The sequence below is a fragment of the Pistacia vera genome, unplaced genomic scaffold (genome assembly GCF_008641045.1).
Source record: "Pistacia vera cultivar Batoury unplaced genomic scaffold, PisVer_v2 Contig735, whole genome shotgun sequence".
Classification (NCBI taxonomy): domain Eukaryota; kingdom Viridiplantae; phylum Streptophyta; class Magnoliopsida; order Sapindales; family Anacardiaceae; genus Pistacia; species Pistacia vera.
This window is the reverse complement of record NW_022196596.1, coordinates 917,334-940,417: the sequence shown is the minus strand read 5'-3', so window position 1 is coordinate 940,417 and position 23,084 is coordinate 917,334. Positions and strand designations below refer to the sequence as shown.

The 23,084-nt window shown below is 33.9% G+C and overlaps 1 non-coding gene across 1 annotated transcript; it reads right to left on the bottom strand.

The window, feature by feature from the left end:
- Positions 1–14,667: 14,667 nt before the first annotated feature.
- LOC116115297 lies at positions 14,668–14,775 on the bottom strand. The gene has a single exon (XR_004125651.1). It is a non-coding gene; the product is annotated as a small nucleolar RNA R71 (small nucleolar RNA).
- Positions 14,776–23,084: the final 8,309 nt, after the last annotated feature.

The window sequence follows — 23,084 nt, the reverse complement described above, 5'->3', positions numbered from 1 at the left end:
CATAGTTGCACTGGCAAGCCTGTAAAAGACTTCTTCGCTATATCAAAGGGACCTTAAACTATGGTGTGTTATTCAGTCCTAACAACAGATTTAATCTAATCTGCTATACAGATGCTGACTGGGACTACCAGTGGCTGCTGTGTGTACCTTGGATCTAACCTAATTCAATGGAACTCCAGGAAGCAAAAAGTAGTGGCGTTATCCTCCATTGAAGCAGAGTACAGAGCCTTAGCTCAAGGTTCTACTGAGTTAGCTTGGTTTTGTAGCTTATTTTCTGAAATTGAACTGCCACTACCAGAGATCCCTATCATATGGTGTGATAACCAGAGTGCATGTTCACTTGCTTCAAATCCTGTTTTCCATGGTAGAACAAAACATATTGAGTTGGATGCTCATTATACCCGAGAGTATGTCACCTCCAACAAGCTCAAAGTTCAGTTTGTTCCTACTGAACATCAAACTGCCGACATATTTACTAATGCTCTCTCAACTTCCAGATTTGAACTACTTCATGAAAAGCTCAATGTTAAACCACCTTGTTGTGCATGAAACCTATGGTTCAGTGGCTTCTACTTCTGATGCTTAGTTAGAGCTATCTGATCATCTTGAGCAATTCATGAAATGTAGCAAGTTTCGTGATTTTAGTCCGCAGTTTTGTCTGTGACATGCAGAGCTTGAAATTCATGCAGCAGCTTTCTTATGACATGAAGAAATGCAACAACCTTCGTTGTGACCTATTCCTTGTTAATCAGTTGAGAAAGGTTTTGTTTAAGGGAGGATATTAGGATATGAGAAAGAATGTGATGAGAAAATTGAAGAAGTGTGGCAGTTTTGTTTAAGAAGGGATGTTAGGATATGAAGAAAGCTAACCGTTGATTGTAGCTGACGTGTCAGGAAGTTAGTTTTGATTCTGTTACAAAGCACATGCAAAATACATGCAGTGCACATGTATATAAACACATCACACATGTATCACCTTTATCATCAATAACAAACCTGAGTTTCTCTCTTTCTACTCTGTTTTTCTGCGTTTTCTGTTAGTGTTCTAAGTGTTACAAAGACTCCTATTTATACTAGAACTATCATTAACTAACTAGGAAAGGAATAAACTATTGACTGTAATAAATCTTATTATAATATGGAAAATACTAAAACAAGAAATTTAATTTAATTAGGACTACTATAATAAAACAAGAAAACCTAAATATAAGGAAATAATAAAATTTCTTTCCTAAAGAATTTTAATAATATATTCACTGCATCATTGAATGCATGATATCTAATAATCCATCAATGACATCTTTAAATTCCTGTTTTGCAGTATTCAGATTCTCCATGTTGTTGTCAACATTTCGTAGAATCTCTTTCAACTCCAACTCTCTGTTAATTATTTGGGGTCATCTGTTGAAAACAACAATGACATTTTGTTAATTTTGTTAATTTATGAAAGCTCTATAAATACATAGTTTTTGTATAGAAATAAAAATAACTGAATGGGGTAGATGTTAATTACCGTTTTCTGAGTTCTTCAAACTTGATGATCTATCAGCCATTGTGAAATAAAAAGAGAAAACAAATAGAATCAATGAAAGTCTAATATTTTACTTTATAAATGCAATATAATCACAAGTTCCTTATCTTTATATAGAAAGTAAGATGGTAAGATGGGAAGACGTCTTAAATGACAATAGAATTTAACAGTTAGTAATATAATAGTCAAGTTTTAATAAATAGACATTCAATAAGGTGAAGAAACCCTTCGAATAACATGAAAATTAACTGTAATAGTTATTTGTTAAATATATAAATAATATTGAACGTGAATATGAATATATCTAACCCTTCACATTATTATCAAACAAATACAATGTATAAATCCATTTACATTCATATAAATTTTTCTCTATCTAAATGAAAATATTTAATGTGAATGTGAAGTGTTTGTATTACCAAAACATGCAGCCACGGGCAACCTTCTAACATGTTATATTAATTATGTAGTTAATATATTATAGTACTAAGGACCAATTTTTTTTTTTTTTTTTTTCTTTTAACTTTATATCATGGTTTGGCAATTGGCTTATTACAATAAAAAATAGTTTATCGCGTGTTTTGAATATGTAATAGTAGTGGTGATTGTTCGACTTATTGTTTTGTTTAAGACATGTTAAATGAATTGGAATGTTACAATGGTTAGGCCACAGGGTTATATAACTGGAGATGTTCTGTTGAACAACACAGATTGGAATGGAAGGATCATCACTAACTATTGAAAGGTGTTGATGTATTATATTAGAAAGGTCCAATTTTCATTGTTATCTAATTCATGAATATGTAATTATAACGTTGATATATGCAATTATTATGACGATTCAGTATATTTCCAGTGGTTTGGCACTTTGCAATGGTACGGCTACTGGTTTATATTACTGAGTATGTAAATGTGAATGTTTAATTATCAGTGGTATATTAATTTGATTATAAACAAATAAAAAACAGTAACATGTTATGAGGGATTTAATTTAATTTCTTTTTTTTTGTATCACAAATTGTATTTTACACATACTATTTGGTAATTTACACAACATTGTCTGCAGGTGATATTTTCTGGGCTTGTTATTTTGTCCCAGTGTATAATATTTTGATCTTCTTTGTCGCAAGTCCCTAGTATTTTCCTTTTGCTGAGAATCCTTGCTGTTGGAGTCAAGGATTTGAAGGCTTCTCTACAATTTCTCATCCTCTTGAAATAGTTTGCCTATTTTACTAATTTCAGTAGAATTTGTATACCTTTATTCTCGTATATGATTAGTAGAGCAATTGCGAAATGATATAGTGCTTGCATGGTATTTGTCTTGCAAGCTTCATTCAGCATAGTAAACCTGTGTATGCATCACGTTTGATGAACACTAAATGTGTTCCAAACAGTAACAAAACATGTTCATTTTGTGTGTTCGCACAAATCATTAAAATTGAAAGGCCCTCTAGTGTTATTGCTGGTAGTTTGTATCTTTGCTTGTAGATGTTCCTTTTACGCAGGATTTTCTTTATATTTGCTTATTTGTTAAGATATTTGCACTTGTAAATTGTTAGATAAATAAAGAGTGACTTATAGCTTGCCATAGTATTTTATTATAGTACTCAATATTGCAGGTGTTAGTAATACTTACGTCAATTGAATTGCTCGTAGAGATTAGTTGCTTGTGTGAGTTGCTTTTACAATGATTTGTTGCAGTATGTCTGGCTATAGTTGTAAGAGATTAGTGCTGTCTATTGATGTTATTTCGTTGGCCATCATAAAAATTTTCTTGTTTTTTGTTTTTTTTGTTTTTGGTTTTAAGTGTACTGAAATCACATTTTATCTATATCAATTCTAGTTTATATAATTTTTTGGTGGATAGTAAATAATTATTATACGTTTTTGTTTTAAATATTATTAAGTGAATGAGGAATATGAGATATAGAATTGTTAACTGAACCTGCCTTTTAGAATCCCTTCAAATTGATAATGGTATTTATTATTTTATTGTACACTAAGTTAGTTGACTTTTTAAATGTATGAATCAATTTTTTTTATTGTACATTGTACAAAGGAATTTTAATCATACTATTTAATTAATTAAATGTATTTTGAATTGATCCATGAATATTAAATGTGATTATTTTCTCATTTTATGGCTATTTTAAATATGTATATATTGAATATTCACTCTCGATACGTGTAAATATTTTATGTTAGAGATGGTAATGGGCCCGATATTTTCGGGTGCCCGGCCTGGCCCAGCCCGAAAAGGTTAGGCCTTACCCGATGTTCGTGGGCTTGGGTTTGAGTATGGGCCTGATTTTAAGGCCCGACCTCGGGTACAGGCCGGTCTGGGTATGTCTTCAGGCCCGGCTTGGCCCGACAATTTTAGTATTAATTATACTAAATTACTCTTATACTATATATTTAATTACAAAATTATCCTACATATATATACTCATTTTTTCCAAACCCTACATGGATGGATGGATGCACTTTGTAGAAAGTTATGTATATATTTAGTGAGTATTCAAAAATAAATTAATATTTAAAAATTGTTTCTAAAATTAAAAATATAAAAAAAAAATATGAAATTTATTAATATTTAAAAATTCACATTATAAAAATGGGCGGGCTTGGGTCAGGCCTGAGGTTACAAAAGTCTGTCGGGCCGAGCTTGGGCTTTATCTGTCATACCCGTGATGGGCCCGGGCCAGGCTTGAGCCTTTGTCATGAGGTCGGGCTTGGGCCTGGGCCAAGGGATACCCGATCCCGGCCTGGCCCATTGCCATCACTATTTAATGTGAATGTGAAATGTTTGTATTTATTTATGTAAACCAATTTTGTATTATATATTTTACATTTGTAAATATATGATACAAAATAATATATCTTTTAATTAATAATAAAAATCCAACCAACAAATACATTAATCCACAGGTAAACAAAAATTGTACTTATTAATATAATATTTATATACAATTGCTATAAATTAAGTTGAAGACCAAAATTTGCACATTGACATATTCTCTATATGTGAGCATATTATTGTTCGGAAATGTACTTTCATGCAATTTTATATTTCTTAAGGACTTAATTTTTTTTATTAGTAAGAATTATTTTTTATTTATATAGTAGAATTTTTCATAACTGTTTGCCATATTGATCTCAAGAGACGATTACTATTGTTTTTATATAATTGTTTGACGCATGGGTTTTTAATAATAAATCGACATGGTTCAGCATACTGATTTTCTATTTTCGATTATATAGTGCAATTGTATAAATAAATAATAATGGTTCGGCATTGTTCTTTATTTGGATTTTATGTGATACAATTGTAGACAAACTAATAAATCATTATGATTTGCCTTTTGATCCTTATAATTCAATTTACAACATTATATCATAAATTTGTCAACATAATATTGTTCTGTAATGTCAATTCCATGCAATTTTATGTTTCTAAAGTACTTAATTTATTTTATTAGTAAGAATGATTTTTTAGTCTTTCCTTTAGGATATTTGTCGATTACTTGTTTAATACAATTAAAAATTGGTCATTATAAATTTTTAATAGGTAATATTATCAATGAACAATATTAGTTGTCATTATTACAGTATGTTAACTGTTGGTATTGTATTTGTGAAAGCAAAATATAGAATGTTATAAACAATTAATTATAATTGAAGTAGAATTTTATTTGATATAATATAATTATATAGATTTGTACACTGGTTTTTCTTTCTCTCAAGTACAATTTGATGCTGTAGAGGGCTGTTTTTTTATTCTTTTCTTCAAGATTTTTCAGTTCCTTTGCAGCAGCCAAATACTCATGTTTATTTAGATCAGAAATAATAACCATGGCAGAATCCATGATATCGAACATCTCATTAGTAACACCCTTCAATTTTAGTCTTGCTTCATTTGAATTGTGTACGTTGGTGCTAACTTGATGGAGGATTTGTTTCAACTTCATACGTGTGTCACTGTCAGCCACTGCCAAACCAACTGATGAAAAAACAAACAATGAAATTGTATTAATTTAGAAAGTGTCACAATTACAGAATATCTTATAGTTTTATTAAAATAAAAATAAAAGGACTGGTTAAATGTGATTGATTACAGTTCCTTTGATATTCACATATTCTGATTTCTTACATTTTAGTCTCTTTCCCGGAGAATCTATATTGTCGCCTTCGAGAGGTTTCTTCCCTGAAGTATCTTCAAATTGTAATTTCAACAACATACAATGAAAGATTAAAATAACATCAGATGTCATTTTAATACAATATTATATTTCTTAAGTAGTTGTATTTGATTAGTCATATCCATTTTTACTTTATTTTAAATTATTGTTTGTCAACTGTATTTTGATAATTATTCATATTATAAATTTTACCGTGAAAATAAGATTTTTTTTTAATAAAAATTATTGCAATGCTTTTAATTATTATTATTGTTATATTCATTTAATTTAAAGGAGAATATACAATTATTATTATTTTTGTTATCCCATTTTGAATAAATTATTATTTAATTATCCTTATTTTTACATTATTATTTTGTTGTGCAGTGTCGTTTAGATTCGTAATATTTATAAGTCATTTAAACGTTGTCGTTCAGCAGGTTGGCCGCTTTTAAAATTAGTTTGTGGATTAAGGCATTTTCTCCAGTATTAATGAAATATTATTTTTATTAAAATAAGTTTTACATTTAATTTTAATGTGCGCAGTCGTTTTGTTTCCTAAAATTTGTAAGCTTCTAAAACGTTGGCGTTTTGATTTGCAAAATTTTAAAATTCATTAAAACGTTGCTGTTTATTTTGTTGATTATCTTTAAATTCAATTTGTGATTTTAGGTCATTGTTTATTTTTTTGCCTGATTTTGGCAAGTATTAATCCCCAAACATTCAAATCTCTCTCTCTCTGACTCTTCTCAGTTGCATTGCATTGCTCTTGGTCATCTTGTTCAAAACAAATTAGAAACGTTCAACATTTCATTCACAACGGTAAAGTTTTTTTTTTCCTCTTTATTTTGTTATGTTTTTACACAAAGTGTTTGATAAAATGTGCACGACAAAATGTGTTAGAAATTTTATGTTTTGATTAGTTTGTAATCATTTTATAATTGTTATAGTAGGTGCCCTAGAACTAATCCTATATTGTAAATTGATTCTTTTTAATCAAGTTTTATTATCAATAAAAGGGATTTATCTATACCATATGACTTTATTATATTCGTATAAGAAAATGGTATATGTCTTTAGGATGGTAGAACCGTGACAAGAGTATCGAGTGTTTGAAATCTCGATAGTGAGAACCCTATGAGCACATATGATAGCCATTTTAGAAATGTCTATAGCCCCAATATGATCCTGACCTAAGGTACAGATAAATGATAAAGTTATCATAGTATTGGACAACCCTGTCGAAAGACAAAGATAGATCTCACTTGTCAAGGTTGTTTGGTGACGACCTGATGCAACACATGGGTGTTTGCTATAGGCAAGTTCACTGGACCGACCCACCAGAGGATTCCACATAGATGGCAACCCTAGTGTCTGTGGAACAAATCCTCCAATGAATGGTGGTGCATGTGATCTTTAGACTTGAGATCATCGGAGCGTCTCATGCACTAATTGGTGCAGTTTGACACGAGCCCAACGTAGTCTTATTCAAGACTATTAGAATAGTAGTGGTTGGTTGCATTGAAAAGTGTATCGAGACTATGGTGGATCGACAGAGGATTCATCATTCCCGGTTATGAGAGAAATTATCTCACTGCGTAATTCGGTGAATGGACAACGACACTAAATTTGTGGCTACAGTGGGACTGAGTTGTTGCTCAATCCAATTTGTTAAGATTGTTGGTCCAAAGAACCGAATACAAAGATATCAAGGATATCCATTGAGGTTGACACTATTTCTATGCCTCAGTCTTGATGAGATAATAGATGATGAAGGGATTCGATTGCACGGTAACCATATCGTTGAAAAGTAGCGATTTCGCTAAATCATAATCTATCGGGTGGTCATGATGTCTGGCTAGAGGTCAATCTTGGTCTATGTCTAGTAAGACGGCTGATTGATTGTTAATCGCGATGCTATTCATTGTCGATATGATGAGAAGCCTTTGGGTCTCATGCATAGAAGAAGGATTAGGAATAAGATTCATGAGATGGGCATTTTTGTCATTTATGATGAAAGGTTATTTTCGTCATTTATGATTAAATGGTGTTTTGGTAATCTCACAGTGCAATTAAATTTGCTAAGATTATTGCCTAAATTTAATTTCGTATGGAAATTAAATTAGTGAGATTATATATATTTAAATTCAAGTATAATGGATATTATCTAATATTAATATTGATAATATGAAATTCAAATTTTGGTTTTTAAATTTGAATTGAAATGCCATGTTTGGGTTGCAAGGGGAATCTATTCCTTTGTGAAATAAGTTGTTTGCTATTCCAGTTGGAATAAATGGCTATTCCAAGTCATAATAGGATTTTAGTGTGCACTATTTAAGTGCAACTAAAATTAAATCATTTAGTGTTTTGAGTTGCAAAATTGAAATCCTAGCCACCACTCTCTCTCTCTCAAAAACACCACCCCTTTTTGTGAGAGAAAGAATTTTTCTCCTAAGGAAAGATTCTGCAGGAAAATATTCTTTTAGTTGAGAGAATTTCCTAGCCTAGAAATTCCTCAACGGTGTTAGTCCCGTCTTCATTGGGATACCGGGAGTGCACTTCTACAATGAAGTGGTTTGCGAATCCAACATCAAATCGAAGGGGCCTCCAACGCTGGTATGATATATTATATTTGGTTTGTTGTTTTTATATTAAATAATGTAATCGACGTAATGATTTTGGGTGAATTGTTAGAGGATCTTAATAAAAATTATAATTTCCACTGCCTTCAAAAGATTTGTTAACTTACAGTGATATCAGAGTCTTTTATGCTTGATTACATTATTTTTATTATCAATTGATGTATGTCGATGATGTGTATTTGAGATTTTGATTTGCCAATTAAAATCTCAAAATTGCCTAACATGTTTGGTTGAGATGTTGTGGATTTTGCATCTGTTTTTATTTGTTTCAGGTTAAAAGAAATCAAATAAAACTTGATTTCAATGCTAGACAAATTTGCGCTTAAAGGGCTATGGGTGGCTGCCCTTTTAAAAGGGGCAACAGTTGCCGTGAAGGAGCAATAGTGTGTAAATGCGCGTTGCTGCCCCGCGCAAAGCGTGCGCCCACAAAGCGCGCGGCGTTTGGATGCCTTGCAGCACCGATGTTGGTTGCTGCTTTGTACCAAGGGGTGGTCACATGCCTTGGCTGGTGCTGCAGCCAACAGCACGTCAGCAGCCTTGCAAGGTTGCTACCCACGCACAACAGCGCGTTACTACTGCCTGACTCTTTTTGCCCCACTTGCGGTGGCCCCATGGTGGCCAAGTGCTTGCCAACACTTGGCCTTGACTGGCACTTGGTTTTTCAGCCAAGTGCCCAATCTGATGTGCATGCAAATGCACATCAAATATGGAAAAATGTGACAACCCACGCAAAGATGCAATGGGCCAAATTTGGGTCTTTTTCGCGTTGTTGCACGATAAAGAAAAATCCAAAAAATTTTGGATGCATGTTTGAAATGTTCTGGAGGCCCAATTGAGAGAAGCCCAAATCAAATGGGTCAAATTGTAATTTTTCAAAATTGTTGGACTAAAAGTTACTAATTATTAAGGGGTAATTTGTAATTTACAAATCTGATCAAAATTTAATTTTGATTGATTGATGCATGATTCTTGTATGTGAATATGCATGGTGTATGGTGCATAAGCCTTTGGACCTAGTTTAATTTTTGGGATTATGTAATTTTAAAACAGGCCCTACGTGTCGTGCCTTTCTCTATTATCTCCATTGTATTTCTCTCTCTCATCTCACTCCCCTTGAATGTACCTTGAGGTTTCTTTTCAAATATGTAAAATTAGATTTGTAATTTTAATTTGAAATTTGTGTAATGTTCGAGAAGAAGAAGCGAAGGAAGAGGAAGGCAAATTACTTGAAGAATCCAAAATTGTAATTAAACCTAGGTTGAACTACCGATTCCTCTAGGCTCGGGGAATCTATTTTAGCTAAGGCTATGCACCAACACATTTATTTTACGCTTAGTATGCATGCTAAGGGTGTATGTTATGACTATAATATGCTAAACAAGATAAAACTAGTGAGACACACAAAATAAAAAATCCCTCAAAAAAGGATATTAAGTCAATTAACACAAGCCTTCCATCACCATGAGTTTAATCAGACCACTGTTCGTTGGAACCTTGTTTGCCAAAGTGAATGGTACACTTCTACCAGTGGGAGGTTGAACTTCATTGGAGTTTTCCTTAATGGTGATGGGTCGACTTAAGTGATATGTTTTGCATGTTCACCAAAGCAAAGGTTGATAAACATATCATAGGCATAGTAGAGAGGTGCACTTTACAAGTGTATGTGGTGACATGAAGTGTCCACTCTACTGATACTAAGAATTACACTTGAGGACAATGGTTGGTGCCATTGGATTGTGTAATTGATTTGTTAGCTTAACTTACATTAGAGGTCAATTAGTTGGTGCTATCGACTGGTGTAATTTAAGTTTTTTGACTTACCTAATCAACGCATTTTGGCTTGTTCGCTAAAGCAAAGGTTTGAAATTGGCTGAATGGGATCTTGGTCCACTAGGAAAGCCAAAGGGCTTTCTCTAGTTAATAGTAAAGGCTATTGGCTTGAGTAAAATAGGGGGAGCAATTATTTAATAAAAGGCCCTATTAAATAATAATAATAATAATAAAATATGATGGTAAAATTTGTTTATCTGCACTTGTAGAGTTATAAAATGAGCAACGACAACCTTACAATGCCTTCGATAATCAACACAAGCTAGATGGCAGTAATTTTTCAAACTGGTATAGAGATCTTCGGATTGTACTTGAGTTTGAAATACTATCAATCAGGCTCTACCTCAAAAGCCTAGTGATGACATCAACCGAGAACAACGAGTTGTTTGCCAAGACATCTGGATGATAGTAACATTAAGTTAGCATCAGTAACACTTGAATTGCAAAAGCAATATGAAAACATGAATCTTTCTACCATGATTTGTACCTTCAGCATAATGAGAGGCATAAGGTGTTGAATTAGTTGTTAAGGTGCAAAATGGATAAGGGTGATGAAGTTGATTCTCATGTGCTCAAGATGATTGGGTACATTGAAAGGCTTGAGACTTTGGGTTATGGTTTGGACAATGACTTGGCAATCGACTTAGTCTTACGGTCCTTACCTAATTCTTATTCTCAGTTCATAGATAATATGAGCACGAATGAGAAGACTCTTCCTGAGCTCCTAACCCTTTTTAAAGACAGTAAAGCAAGACATTAAAATTCTAAACCAATGATGTTAGTTGCTGCTAACATTAGTATAGGAGCGGTCAAAGGTAAAGGTAAGGCTAAGTCCAAACCCAAACCTAAGTCAAAAACTCAAGATGCTCTTAAGTCTAGGGGTGACATCAACAAAGGTGGGAGAGGTAGTTTGCTTCTATTGTGGCAAGCTTGGCCACTGAAGGAAACACTACAAGGCCTTTCTAGAGAATAATAGAAGAAAGCCTCTTCTTCTAAAGGTGTGTATTGAGACTTTATCTCCTATTAAATCGTGGGTCATTGACACAAGATGTGGTTCTCACATTTATAATAATGTGAAGGGACTATAGCAGAGTAGATCACTGGGTCGAGGAGATGTGGACCTACTAGTTAGAAATAGAGCACGTGATGTTGTATTTGCTATAGTATCTTATTGTCTAACTTTGCCTACAAGCTTGTTATTTGGAACTTATGGATTATTATGATTTTCCCTCAGTTTCTAGAAAAAATATTTTGGTGTCCACTTTGGACAAGTGAGAATATTGATTTACTAATGGATTGTTGTCTTTTAGTATAAATAATATTCTTTATGGAACTGTTTCATAATAATTTTATATGTTCTTGAAATAGACAATATGGATATTCTCAAGGTAAAAACTATGCCAAGTATGGCAAGTTAAGTTAAACATACCTGAAAGAGAGTGGGATAGTATCACAACTCACTCCTCCTTATACACCACAACACAATGGTGTATCTAAAAGGAGGTATAAGACGTTACCCACATCATTCTAGGTTTATGCCTTAGAGATTGCGACCCATATACTAAATCGTGCGCCATCGAAGTATATAGATAAGATTCCATATAAACTATGGAGTGGGCGGAAGCCCAACTTGTCTTATCAAAAGATTTGGGGTTGTGAAGCTTAGGTCAAGAAATTGACTTTGAATAAGCTAGGTTCGAAATCTGAAAAATGTATCTTTGTGGGGTACCCTAAGGAGAACAAGGGATACTATTTCTACCTACCAGAAAAGCATAAAATTTTTGTCGCTCATATTGGTGTCTTCTTAGAGAATGAATTTTTTCTAAGAGGTATTAGTGGAAAAAAAAAGTAGAACTCGATGAAATTCTAGTACCACAAAATACATTAGACGAAGGACGGAATAATGTGCCAGATGATGAGTTGAACATCATGAGGAGGTTACTCAATAACCTATGGATCAAAGTGAACCACCTCAGGTTACGCAGGAGTTGTGTAGGTTTGAGAGAGTGCGTCACAAGCCCGAGAGATATGGTTTTCTCATGACTCAGCATGGTGACATACTGGTCCACCAAGATGATGAACCCAAAACTTATGAAGATGCTATATCAGATCCAGATTCCGTAAAATGGCTTGAAGCCTTGAAATCTGAGATGGACTCCATGTACTAGAACCAAGTATGGTCTTTGGTGGATCCACCTAAATGGTTAAAACTCATAGGGTGTAAATGGGTCTTCAAGAAGAAGACTGACATGGATGGTAACGTGCATACCTATAAAGCACACTAGTTGTCAAAGGTTTCAAACAAATTCATGGCATTGACTATGAAGAAACCTTTTCGCCGGTCGCAATGCTTAAATCCATCAGGATTATGCTTGCAATTGCTGATGAATGGTGAAATGGTATTTATATTATGTGATTCTATGGGTAGACTGTTTGAATTCATTGACTTTAAGAATTATTTTTATGCAAATTTCTTTATTTGTTTCTATCATCATGAATCATGAGTATGTGTATGAGTTTCATGTTTTTAGGCGGAAAAAATGGTGACTTTATACTCACACAACGGCTGAAGGCTTTGGATGTGCTAAAGAGAGAAGCCCGGGTTGTTAAGCAAAAGAAATAATATGAAATTGCTAGATGGTACTATGACATGGTTTTTCTGAGCCGCGACATGGTTTTTCTACGCCATGGTGCAAAAAGATGATTTGGGGCAGAAAGTTTATGTCACGGCATGAAAAAGTTGGTGCCGTGGCATGAAAAAGCTCTAGGGCTGTAGAAGAATTTTGCGTCGCGACGCCAAAAAATCATGCCGCTGCATGGATCACCAGAAAAATAAAAACCTCACCTTTTCCAACTCCGACTTGAACTTGTATTTTCCCAAAAACACCCCTAGTAAAGGAAAAGTATAAATAAGACTTTGTAATTTAATTTAGGGATGTTCTTTGACCTAAATTGAGAGCCACTTTGTAGCAAGAAAGAGAAGGAGATTTTTCGTAAGGTTTTGGATTTTCATGCTTTTGGGGAAATTCAGGTTTGTTTTCTTGATGGCAATGTGTAACTAATTTCTTCTCTAGGGATCCAATGTAGCCTAATTAGAAGGCTCTTTGTTAAACAAATGTTATTGCTACCAATTCAATTGGAAATCTTGATTCATTCATGTTATTAATTTAATCTTTAATTTTCATTATTGTGTGACGACACTTAGCGTGAATTATAAGGTTGTATGCGTTGAGATTAGACATTTATTATGTTTTAGTCATGAAGAACCTCATGTGAATGAATGATTGGTACTATGTGCATACGCCCTGATAGAGTATTAGTAGGTTCATGATTTCTTGAATAATTAGTGTCTGTGCATACGCCTTGACAGATGCCCATTTGTTCTTGATTTTGAGTATTCATGTGTTTAATGGGTTTTTAATTCATAGGCTAGACTATACACCCTAGCTACTCTTGTGTTTATGTTAATCCCAAATGTCTTACGGTAATATCTTGATTTAGTGAATGCAAACCCTAGAGACTGAATTGATAAACAATAGAGAGATGTTTGACATAGAGATGGATAATTATGATGAAGTTGGAGCCCTACGTTTTGGTCAATTGGGTTTTAGATAATTTTTATAGTTGATTAATTTTAGTTCTAATCAGTTGTTGCTTTTCAAGTGATTTTCTTTAATTCTTTTATAATTAATTCTAGTTTTAGTTTTAATTGAAGCATAGTTATTAGGATTAGTAAATTGCTTGCACATATTTGCGGGATTGACCCTTGCTTTTACACACTAGACTACGATAGCAAGTCATGCACTTGCGAGGAATTAAAATTTGTTCATCAAGTTTTTGGCGCCGTTGCCAAGGATTTGTTTTAAGTTATTTAGTTTTCTTGATAACGTGTGCTTTAATTATTGTTATTGTTGTTATTTAATTTAATTTGTACAATTTTTTTGGGGTTTTTTCTCTCTTTTGTCTTTGTTTTCGTTGGTGTGTTTGTTTTTGAATGCAAGGTCGCCAATCACTAGATAAAGAATTAGTACCTTACGTGGATAGAGTGGATTTGATCGGTAGAAAGAGGAAGGAACCATAACTTCCTGAAAATTCATCAGATTTAGATTCGTCAGATTCAAGTTCAAAACTAGAGATAATGGCTAAATTACCTCGTCCTATGAAGGAGTATGCACGTCCTACCATAGGAGCGCCACCATCTTGCATATTACTGAATGAGGCAGCAAGGAATTACAAACTGAAGCACATTCACTTTCAAATGTTACTAGACCCACTTACCTTTATTTGTGATTTTTATTCTACTGTTCAAAATTTTCCTTTGCAGAGTTTGATAGAAGATCAATTGCATATGTGTTGTTTTCCTTACACATTGAAGGATGCAGCTAAAACATGGTTCATTTCATTAACTCCCGCTTCACTTACCACCTGGGATGTAGTTTATAATAAGTTCATTGGTAAATTCTATTCTCATGCCAAAACTGCAGAATTTAGAGGTAAGATTGCTACTTTCTCACAAATGGAAGGTGAGCCATTCCATGAAGCTTGGGAATGTTTTAAATTGTTTTTAGTTCAATGTCCACATCATAGATATCCTTTAGAGTTACTGAATCAATTTTTCTATGATGGACTGACACAGGCTTGTCAAGCCATGGTTGATAATGCTGCAGGTGGTGCTATGGGAGAGAAGACTGCATAAGAGACGAATGAGTTATATGAGATGCTTGGAGCCAACTCATAGCGAAAAAGTGTTAGAGGAAAATCAAGGGGGATGTATGAAGTAAATACTAACACTGAGTTGGTGATGCAAGTTTTAGAGTTAGCCAAGCAAATGAAAACTATGTTGTAATATACTGTCTAGCTAGTAATTCTTTAAGAAATATATGATAAAATCCACTAAATAACTTTGTAAACATATATATACATAGAGGTATATAATGTAAAATCTGAAAATTCTAATTTTAATTCGTATAAATATATATACACAAAATAACTGATATGCTTTAATAAGTACAAGTTGGACAGTGCCGCTAAACTCCTCCACTTCTTGACGTCCTACCCGAGCGTAAATCATCAAGTACCTGCAAAACAGTAGAATAACGAAGTGAGCACTAATTGCTCAGTAAGTAAACCAAACTACACTACTCTTCTTCCTCCATTACTCATGTTTTGATTTTCCTTTTCTCACTTTAATCTTTGATAATATTCTTCATTCTTTTCTAATACTCTTCATTCTTTTCTGATATTCTGCATTCTTTTCTGATACTCTGATTTGCTACTTATCAACGTGCAAAGACAATGAATAAAACTGTACATCGTCGAGCACATAAGAAATACTGAATCATGTAAGTAGCATAATACATATGCAGAATAATAAACTTTCCTGAGAAAAGAACTTTCTTTTCTTTTCTGTTATCTGTCTCTTATGTTGTATCTCTTTCTTTTCTTTTCTATTTCTCTTTCTTTTCTTCCTTTTATTATAGTTTGCCGATCGGACTAGGTTGATGCATGGATTTGGAACCCTGGCTGTGTGAGTGTATACTGGGTACAGCCCTCATTTATATGCATTGCTAACGGATCGTACCAATGCTGTATCTCTCTGCTATGGCCGCTCACTGATGGTGGTGTGCATGTAGGTATGCTCTGCTGGGTACAATCCTCATCCACATACACTACTAATGGACTGTACAAATACTGTATCTCTCTGCTGATACCGCTCACTAATGGCGACGTGCATGTGGGCATCTCTGTCACTCACAGGTTCCCCATCACAACAACCTTATAACATAACATCTTGTAGAAAGATAATAGAAAGAGATACTATACACATTTCAACATGAATTTCCAAGCTATGGAAATTCTACACTTGCATTCTTTAGTAAATGAGAAAATATACATACTTGCATGTTACCTTAAAAGAAAACTACAAGTCATTTTCTTTTCTTTCTTTCTCATTCTTTGCTAACATATTCTTTCAAATTCTCATTGACCAAATCAAGGCTATATATAAATCATATGCACAATATATGCATGATCAAGCCCATTCTTTGATGTTCTTTCCAAGTTCACATGCACAAACTTGAAAATTCGTTATGGCATAATGGTATGTCATGACGTATTCTACCATTCTCTACTATCACAATTGCCATATCAAAGTAACACTTTAACTTGCAATTCTTCTCTAACACTTCCATGTGCATTTCAAGAAGTAGTAAAGGTTCAAGTAACTAGAACCAAGCACTAAGGGTCATTACTCTCATGGAACTAACATTTTCAAGTGATATATTAAATTTTGGCATAACAATATGCACTCTTGAATACTAACATCTACACTTGGTTAAGCCCAACCATAATCTTCCTACTTCAATTCTCGCCTTTCTCTAACCCTTTCTTCATTAGGGTTTAGCCAACCCATGCATGCATTTTCTCTTTGGATTTTCATCAAACACTTCACAAGCACTTGCATCTACCGTGTTGGCCACACTTCAACATCTCTCTAAATCCATCAAAATTTGAGCAAAAACTCACTAATTATAGCATCAAACCTGGCCATTTTCAACAATTCTCAACACTTCAAAATTTTCAACACTAATTCTTCCATAACTTCACCAAATCATCACATACTCATACACTACTTCCCATGGCTGGAAATTGCACATCATTCAACATCAAAAACAGCCAACAATTCTCACATACCATCACATAAAAACATGCAAGAATCATACTACACAAGTCTTGCTCAAATCAAGGCTAAAATTAGGTTTACTTACCTTGAATGTGTGATAGAACTTCCTTTTGCTTAAAGTCTCTTCCTCTTGGACCTGGATCATATAAAAAGCATAAGAATTTAAAACTTTAAAGTTTAATCACACTCCTTGTGCTAGAATCTTACCTTTGGATGTTTTATGATTGAAAATCTATAAAAATTCAAGCCAAATTCTATGATTTCCCTTTGAAATTAGTGAAGAAAATTGAGAGAAAATGGGGGTGAAGGGTGGCGTGAATGAGGGTTAGAATGGCTAGGGTATGTATGTATATTCACATTTTGCCCTTGCACTTTCTATGAAATTCCATCTATATCCTTTAGTCAATTACCAAAATACCCTCATTTTAATTATCTTCTTCACATTATTTTGCTTCCTTTCACTTCCCACTTTTTCATCTAATTATGAGTGACAATACCATTTTACCCCTAATGAAGTTTTAAGGAATTTTCTTCACATTTGTCTAAGGTAACTTCAAAGAAATCCAACTAAGGGTATTAAGGTATAAATAAAATTACGTACCTTGATGTGGGTGTTACATATGTGCAATATCATGATGGGACAAGGACAAAGTATTGCCAAAGAGGTATGTGCTATTTGTGGTAATATTGGTCATGCAACTAATTCTTGTCCTTTTAGTGGGAATTTTTCAGAGTATTCAAAGCAAGCTAATATGATGAACTTTTACAACCCGAGGCCTAAATATGATTCGTTTTCAAATACGTACAACCCAAGTTGGAAAAGTCATCCTAGTTTTTCATGGAATAACAATCATCAGCAGTCTGGCTCAATGATCAATCAAGGATATCTTCACTAGAAGAGACATTGAATAGCTTCATCCACGTGTCTCAGCAAAACCAACAGAACTTTGAACAAAGATTTTAGTAACAAGAGGCGTCCATTAGAAAGCTAAAGGTTCAGATAGGATAGATAGTAGAGGTAGTACAAGACCATGTTCCTAGGAAATTACCAAGCCAACTTGAGCAAGCGAAAGTAGTCATAGTGCTTCAAAATGGTAAGGTAATTGACAAGGAAATTAATCCTGAATCTAATAAGCCTCCTATAGATCATGTAGGGGAAGATAAAGTGAATGAGAAGTAATCATGTGTATCCATTTAGAATGAGGAGATCAGTCCCATTTTTGCTCCACCAAAGCCTTATGTTCCACCTATTCCTTTTCCAAGCCGATTGAAGAAAAGCAAATGGGATAAGTCATTCTCTGAAATTTATGATATTTTCTCTAATGTTAATGTGAATTTACCATTGCTTGATGTGATAAGGAATATGCTTGATTATTCAAAGTTCTTGAAGGATTTGATTACTCAAAAGCATAAGTTTGAACCTAATGAAAAAGTAATGGTTCTTGAAAAGGTAAGTGTTGTGCTTCAAAGGAATTTGCCACCCAAATTGAAAGATCCAAGTAGCTTCATCATCAACTTTACCGTGGGTGATAAAAATGAAGAACGAGCAATGCTAGATTTGGGGGTAAGCATTAATCTCATGCCTCACTCCACTTATCTGTGATTAGGCCTAGGGGAATTAAAGCCAACAACAATGTCTCTACAACTTGCTAACAATTCAATTAAATATCCAAAGAGGTGTTATAGAGAATGTCTTAGTTAAAGTTGATAAACTAATAATTCATGTTGATTTTGTAGTTTTAGATATGGAGAAGCCATCAACTCATGATAGAGATTTTCCCATTTTGCTCGGCCACCCATTTATGGCTACAACTAAGACAATGATCGATGTTCAGAATGGCAAGCTCACTATGACGGTTTTGGAGGAAACAGTGGAGTTCTTAGTTTTCAATTCCTTTGCATTTCCCTCGGATTGAGCCTGAAAGACCGTGCATTTCATCTTGCATAGACATTAAATAAAGCGCTTACTGGGAGGCAACCCAAGTTTTTTAGTTTTTTTTTTTTTTATTTTACGTTTATAATTTGTGTTGTTTTTGTTTATGTGTTAGTTAGTTATTTTCACAAGTCAGATAATGTAGATCAAAATTATTTTTATTTTTATTTTTCAGCAATATCTGTTTCACGCCGCGGTGCAGCTTCTCCATGCCGTAGTGCAAAAAGGGCTAAGAAGGCAGAAACTTCATGCCGCAACGTGGAAATTCTCCATTCCGCAACTCAAAAAGGCGAGAGCTTCAAACACGAATTGATGTTGTGGTGTAACTTTACCATGCCATGGTGTAAAACCACCCTCCAAGACAAAAACTTCATGCGACGGCGTGATGCAAATGGCGCCGCAGCGCCACACAGGTTTTGATGATGTCTCTAAAAGGGGGGTAACTTTCTCTTTCCTTCTCAGTTTTTCCTTTCTAATTGTTACATTGAGGACAATGTAGGTTTTAGGTTGGGGGTGGGGAAGTTCCTTTTTCCTTAATTTTCTTAATTGATTTTTTTTTTATTTTTTTGGAGATTTGGTGTGTTTTTATGTTATTTTTAATTGAGTGTGTTTCAGCTTTTCTAAATTAATTTATATGTCAATGATAATAACATGATTGCAATGACATGGGCATTTAGAACAAGTCAAATTTTACTTTAGTTTAGGAATAATTATGAATGTTGGTTTTGCCTAAGTTGAGGCTCTCAAGAATGTGGTTTGTCTAGTTGGTTAGTTCTAGCATTTAGGCAAGTTTTGCGTGTGATTATCCTATGACATTGTTGAGATTCAAATTCTAGAACCTACTTGATGACCACTTGAGATAAAATCCTAGACGGCACATGACTGAAGAACTGACTTAGGTCATCTTTGGACCGTTTGTGCCTTTCAAGCGAACCCTACATTTTATTATCTCTTATCACCCTTTGTGCCAATATTAAATTTATATTAGCCTTGATTTTCTTTCATTTATCCCACAATAACATACATTTTCAACCCTTAAACACACTACTCTACCCGTGATTTTTAAGAGGATTTAATCTGAATCTATGCAAACTGAGAGTGTTCGTGTGTGGCTTAGAGTGTTTTCTCAAAATTTTGAAGGGTATTCAAAAGAATGGGTTAGGGGTTGTGGTGTATTGTGAATATCAAGGTAACAAGGAGTATGATTGTAATATCCATGCTTCCTAACTATAGTTTCATTCCAACAAAAAAAAAAATTCTGAAATAAAAAAATGAATCAATCAAGGAAGTATGGAAAGTGTGTAAATGCAAATGCGGTTGGGAAGAGAGACATAACAAAGGCTTAGGAAATTTAGAGAGAATGTGATATGCTTTGAGTGATGTTGTTGCAAATAAGTAAAGATTAATCCTCTTATTTTGTTTGATTCCTTTCCATTCTTTCATAACCCAATACCTAAGCCTAAACATTACAAACTCAATAAAGTCCTAATGATCTAAAGTTGTGTGATTGTTCTACATTAATGGAGAGTGGTTTGAAAAGTAGGCCTATGGAGTTTGTATTTACAGAATTTTATTCATATTTCACAATTATTGGGATCAATTTTTTGTCTATGGATGTTGCATATGGAATTATCTCTAGTGTTAGGATTGACAAATTGTGAATTGATGGATGTTAGAGAGTTGAGAACGAAGGTGAGATTGATGTTTGGGATGTTCCTAGATTTGAGATAATGTTTTATTATTCTCTATGTTGTGTGTGTATGCGATTTCTGAGACACTTATATGAATTAGTTTGGAAACTTTTGTTTTGTTTTAATTTTATGTGTGAATGTTTGTGTGTTAGTTAGGATTTGTTGGATGTTTGTGGGTAACATCGTTGTAAACCCTCACGAGACTATAACTCGTCCACTAATAGGACCTAGGTGTTTAAAGGCTTATTGCATACGCTAAATGCAATCGTATCAACCTACAAAAAGAGTTTAGTTTAAAGTGTTAGAATATGGTTAGGTTATTTTTTATCGCTTTGATTGCTAGAGACTAGCAAGACGCTGGTTGGGGGTTGTGATGAATGCTGAAATGGTATTTATATTATGTTATTCTATGGGTAGATTGTTTGAAATTCATTGACTTCAGGTATTATTTTTATGTAAATATCTTTATTTATTTCTATTGTCAAGAATCACGGGTATGTGTATGAGTTTTAGGTTTTTAGGCGAAAAAATGGTGACTTTATACTCACACGATGGTTGGAGGCTTTGGATGTGCTAAAGAGAGAAACCCGGGTCGTTAAGCAAAAGAAATAATATGAAATTGTTGGATGGTGCTATGACATGGTTTTTCTAAGCCGCGGCATGGTTTTTCTGCACCGTGACGCAAAAATATGATTTGGGGCATAAAGTTTATGTCGCGGCGTGAAAAAGTTGGCGTCACGGCATAACAAAGCTTTAGGGTTGCAGAAGAATTTTGCGCCGTAGCGCCAGAAAATCATGCCATGGCATGGATCACGAGAAAAATAAAAACGTCACATTTTCCAACTCCGACTTGTACTTGCCCAAAAACACCCTAGCAAAGGAAAAATATAAATAAGACTTTGTAATTTAATATAGGGATGCTCTTTGACCTAAATTGAGAGCCACTTTGTAGCAAGAAAGAGAAGGAGATTTTTCGTAGGGTTTTGGATTTTCATGCTTTTGGGGGAATTGAGGTTTGTTTTCTTAATGACAATGTGTAACTAATCCCTTCTCTAAGAGTCCAATGTAGCCTAATTAGAAGGCTCTTTGCTAAACAGATGTTATTGCTATCAATTCAATTAGAAATCTTGATTCATTCATGTTATTAATTTAATCTTTAATTTTCATTATTGTGTGATAACACTTAGTGTGAATTATTAGGTTGTATGTGTTGAGATTAGACATATATTATGTTTTAGTCTTGAAGAACTCATGTGAGTGAATGATTAGTACTTTGTCCATACGCCCTGACAGAGTATTAGTAGGTTCATGATTTCTTGAATAATTAGTGTCTGTGCATATGCCCTGACAGATGCGCGTTTGTTCTTGATTTTGAGTATTCCTATGTTTAATGGGTTTTTAATTCATAGGCTAGACTATACACCCTAGCTAGTTTTATGTTTAGGTTAATTCCGAACGCCTTATGGTAATACCTTGATTTAGTGAATGCGAACCCTAGAGACTGAATTGATAAACAATAGAGAGATGTTTGACATAGAGTTGGATAATTATGGTGAAATTGGAGCCCTACGTTTTGGTCAATTGGGTTTTAGATAATTTTTATAGTTGATTAATTTTAGTTCTAATAAGTTGTTGCTTTTCAAGTGATTTTCTTTGATTCTTTTATTATTAATTCTAGTTATAAGTTTTAATTGAAGCATAGTTATTAGGATTAGTAAATTGCTTACAAATCTCTATGGGATAGACCCTTGCTTTTGCACACTAGACTACGAAAGCGATTCGTGCACTTGCGAGGAATTAGAATTTGTTCATCAATTGCTGTATACAATAATTATGAAATTTGGCAGATGAATGTCAAATCGGATTTCCTGAACGGAAACCTTGAAAAAGATGTGCATATGACACAACCTGATGGTTTTGTTCTTGATAGACAAACTCATAAGGTATGCAAGTTGTAGAGATCCATCTATTGACTCAAGTAAGCTTCAAGGAGCTGGAATATTCATTTTGATGAAGCTGTAAGAGACTTCAGTTTCATCAAGAACGAAGATGAGCCCTACGTTTACAAGAAAGTTAGTGGGAGCACGATTGCATTCCTAGTGTTGTATGTTGATGACATACTTCTAATCGGGAATGATATACCAAACTTGCAATGGGTAAAGACTTGGTTATCCAAGTGCTTCTCTATGAAAGACTTAGGAGAAGCAACCTACACCTTGGAATAAAGATCTATCGTGATAGATCACGTAGGCTGCTAGGCCTAAGTCAGAGTATATATATATAAAGTAATGAAAAGATTCAGTATGAAAGAATCCAAGAAGGGATTTCTTCCGATGTTGCATGGCGTGTATCTATCTAAGGATATGTGTCCTCACACATAAGAAGAGAGAGATAAGATGAAGAGGATTCCATATGCATTAGCAATTGGATCCATAATGTACGTCATGTTATGTACTCAGATGGATATCCCATGTGCACTGAGCACTTTTAGTAGATATCAATCAGATTTAGGTGAGCTTCACTAGAAAACAGTCAAGAACATCCTTAAGTACCTGAAAATGACTAAGGATATGTTCTTGGTTTATGGAGGAGAT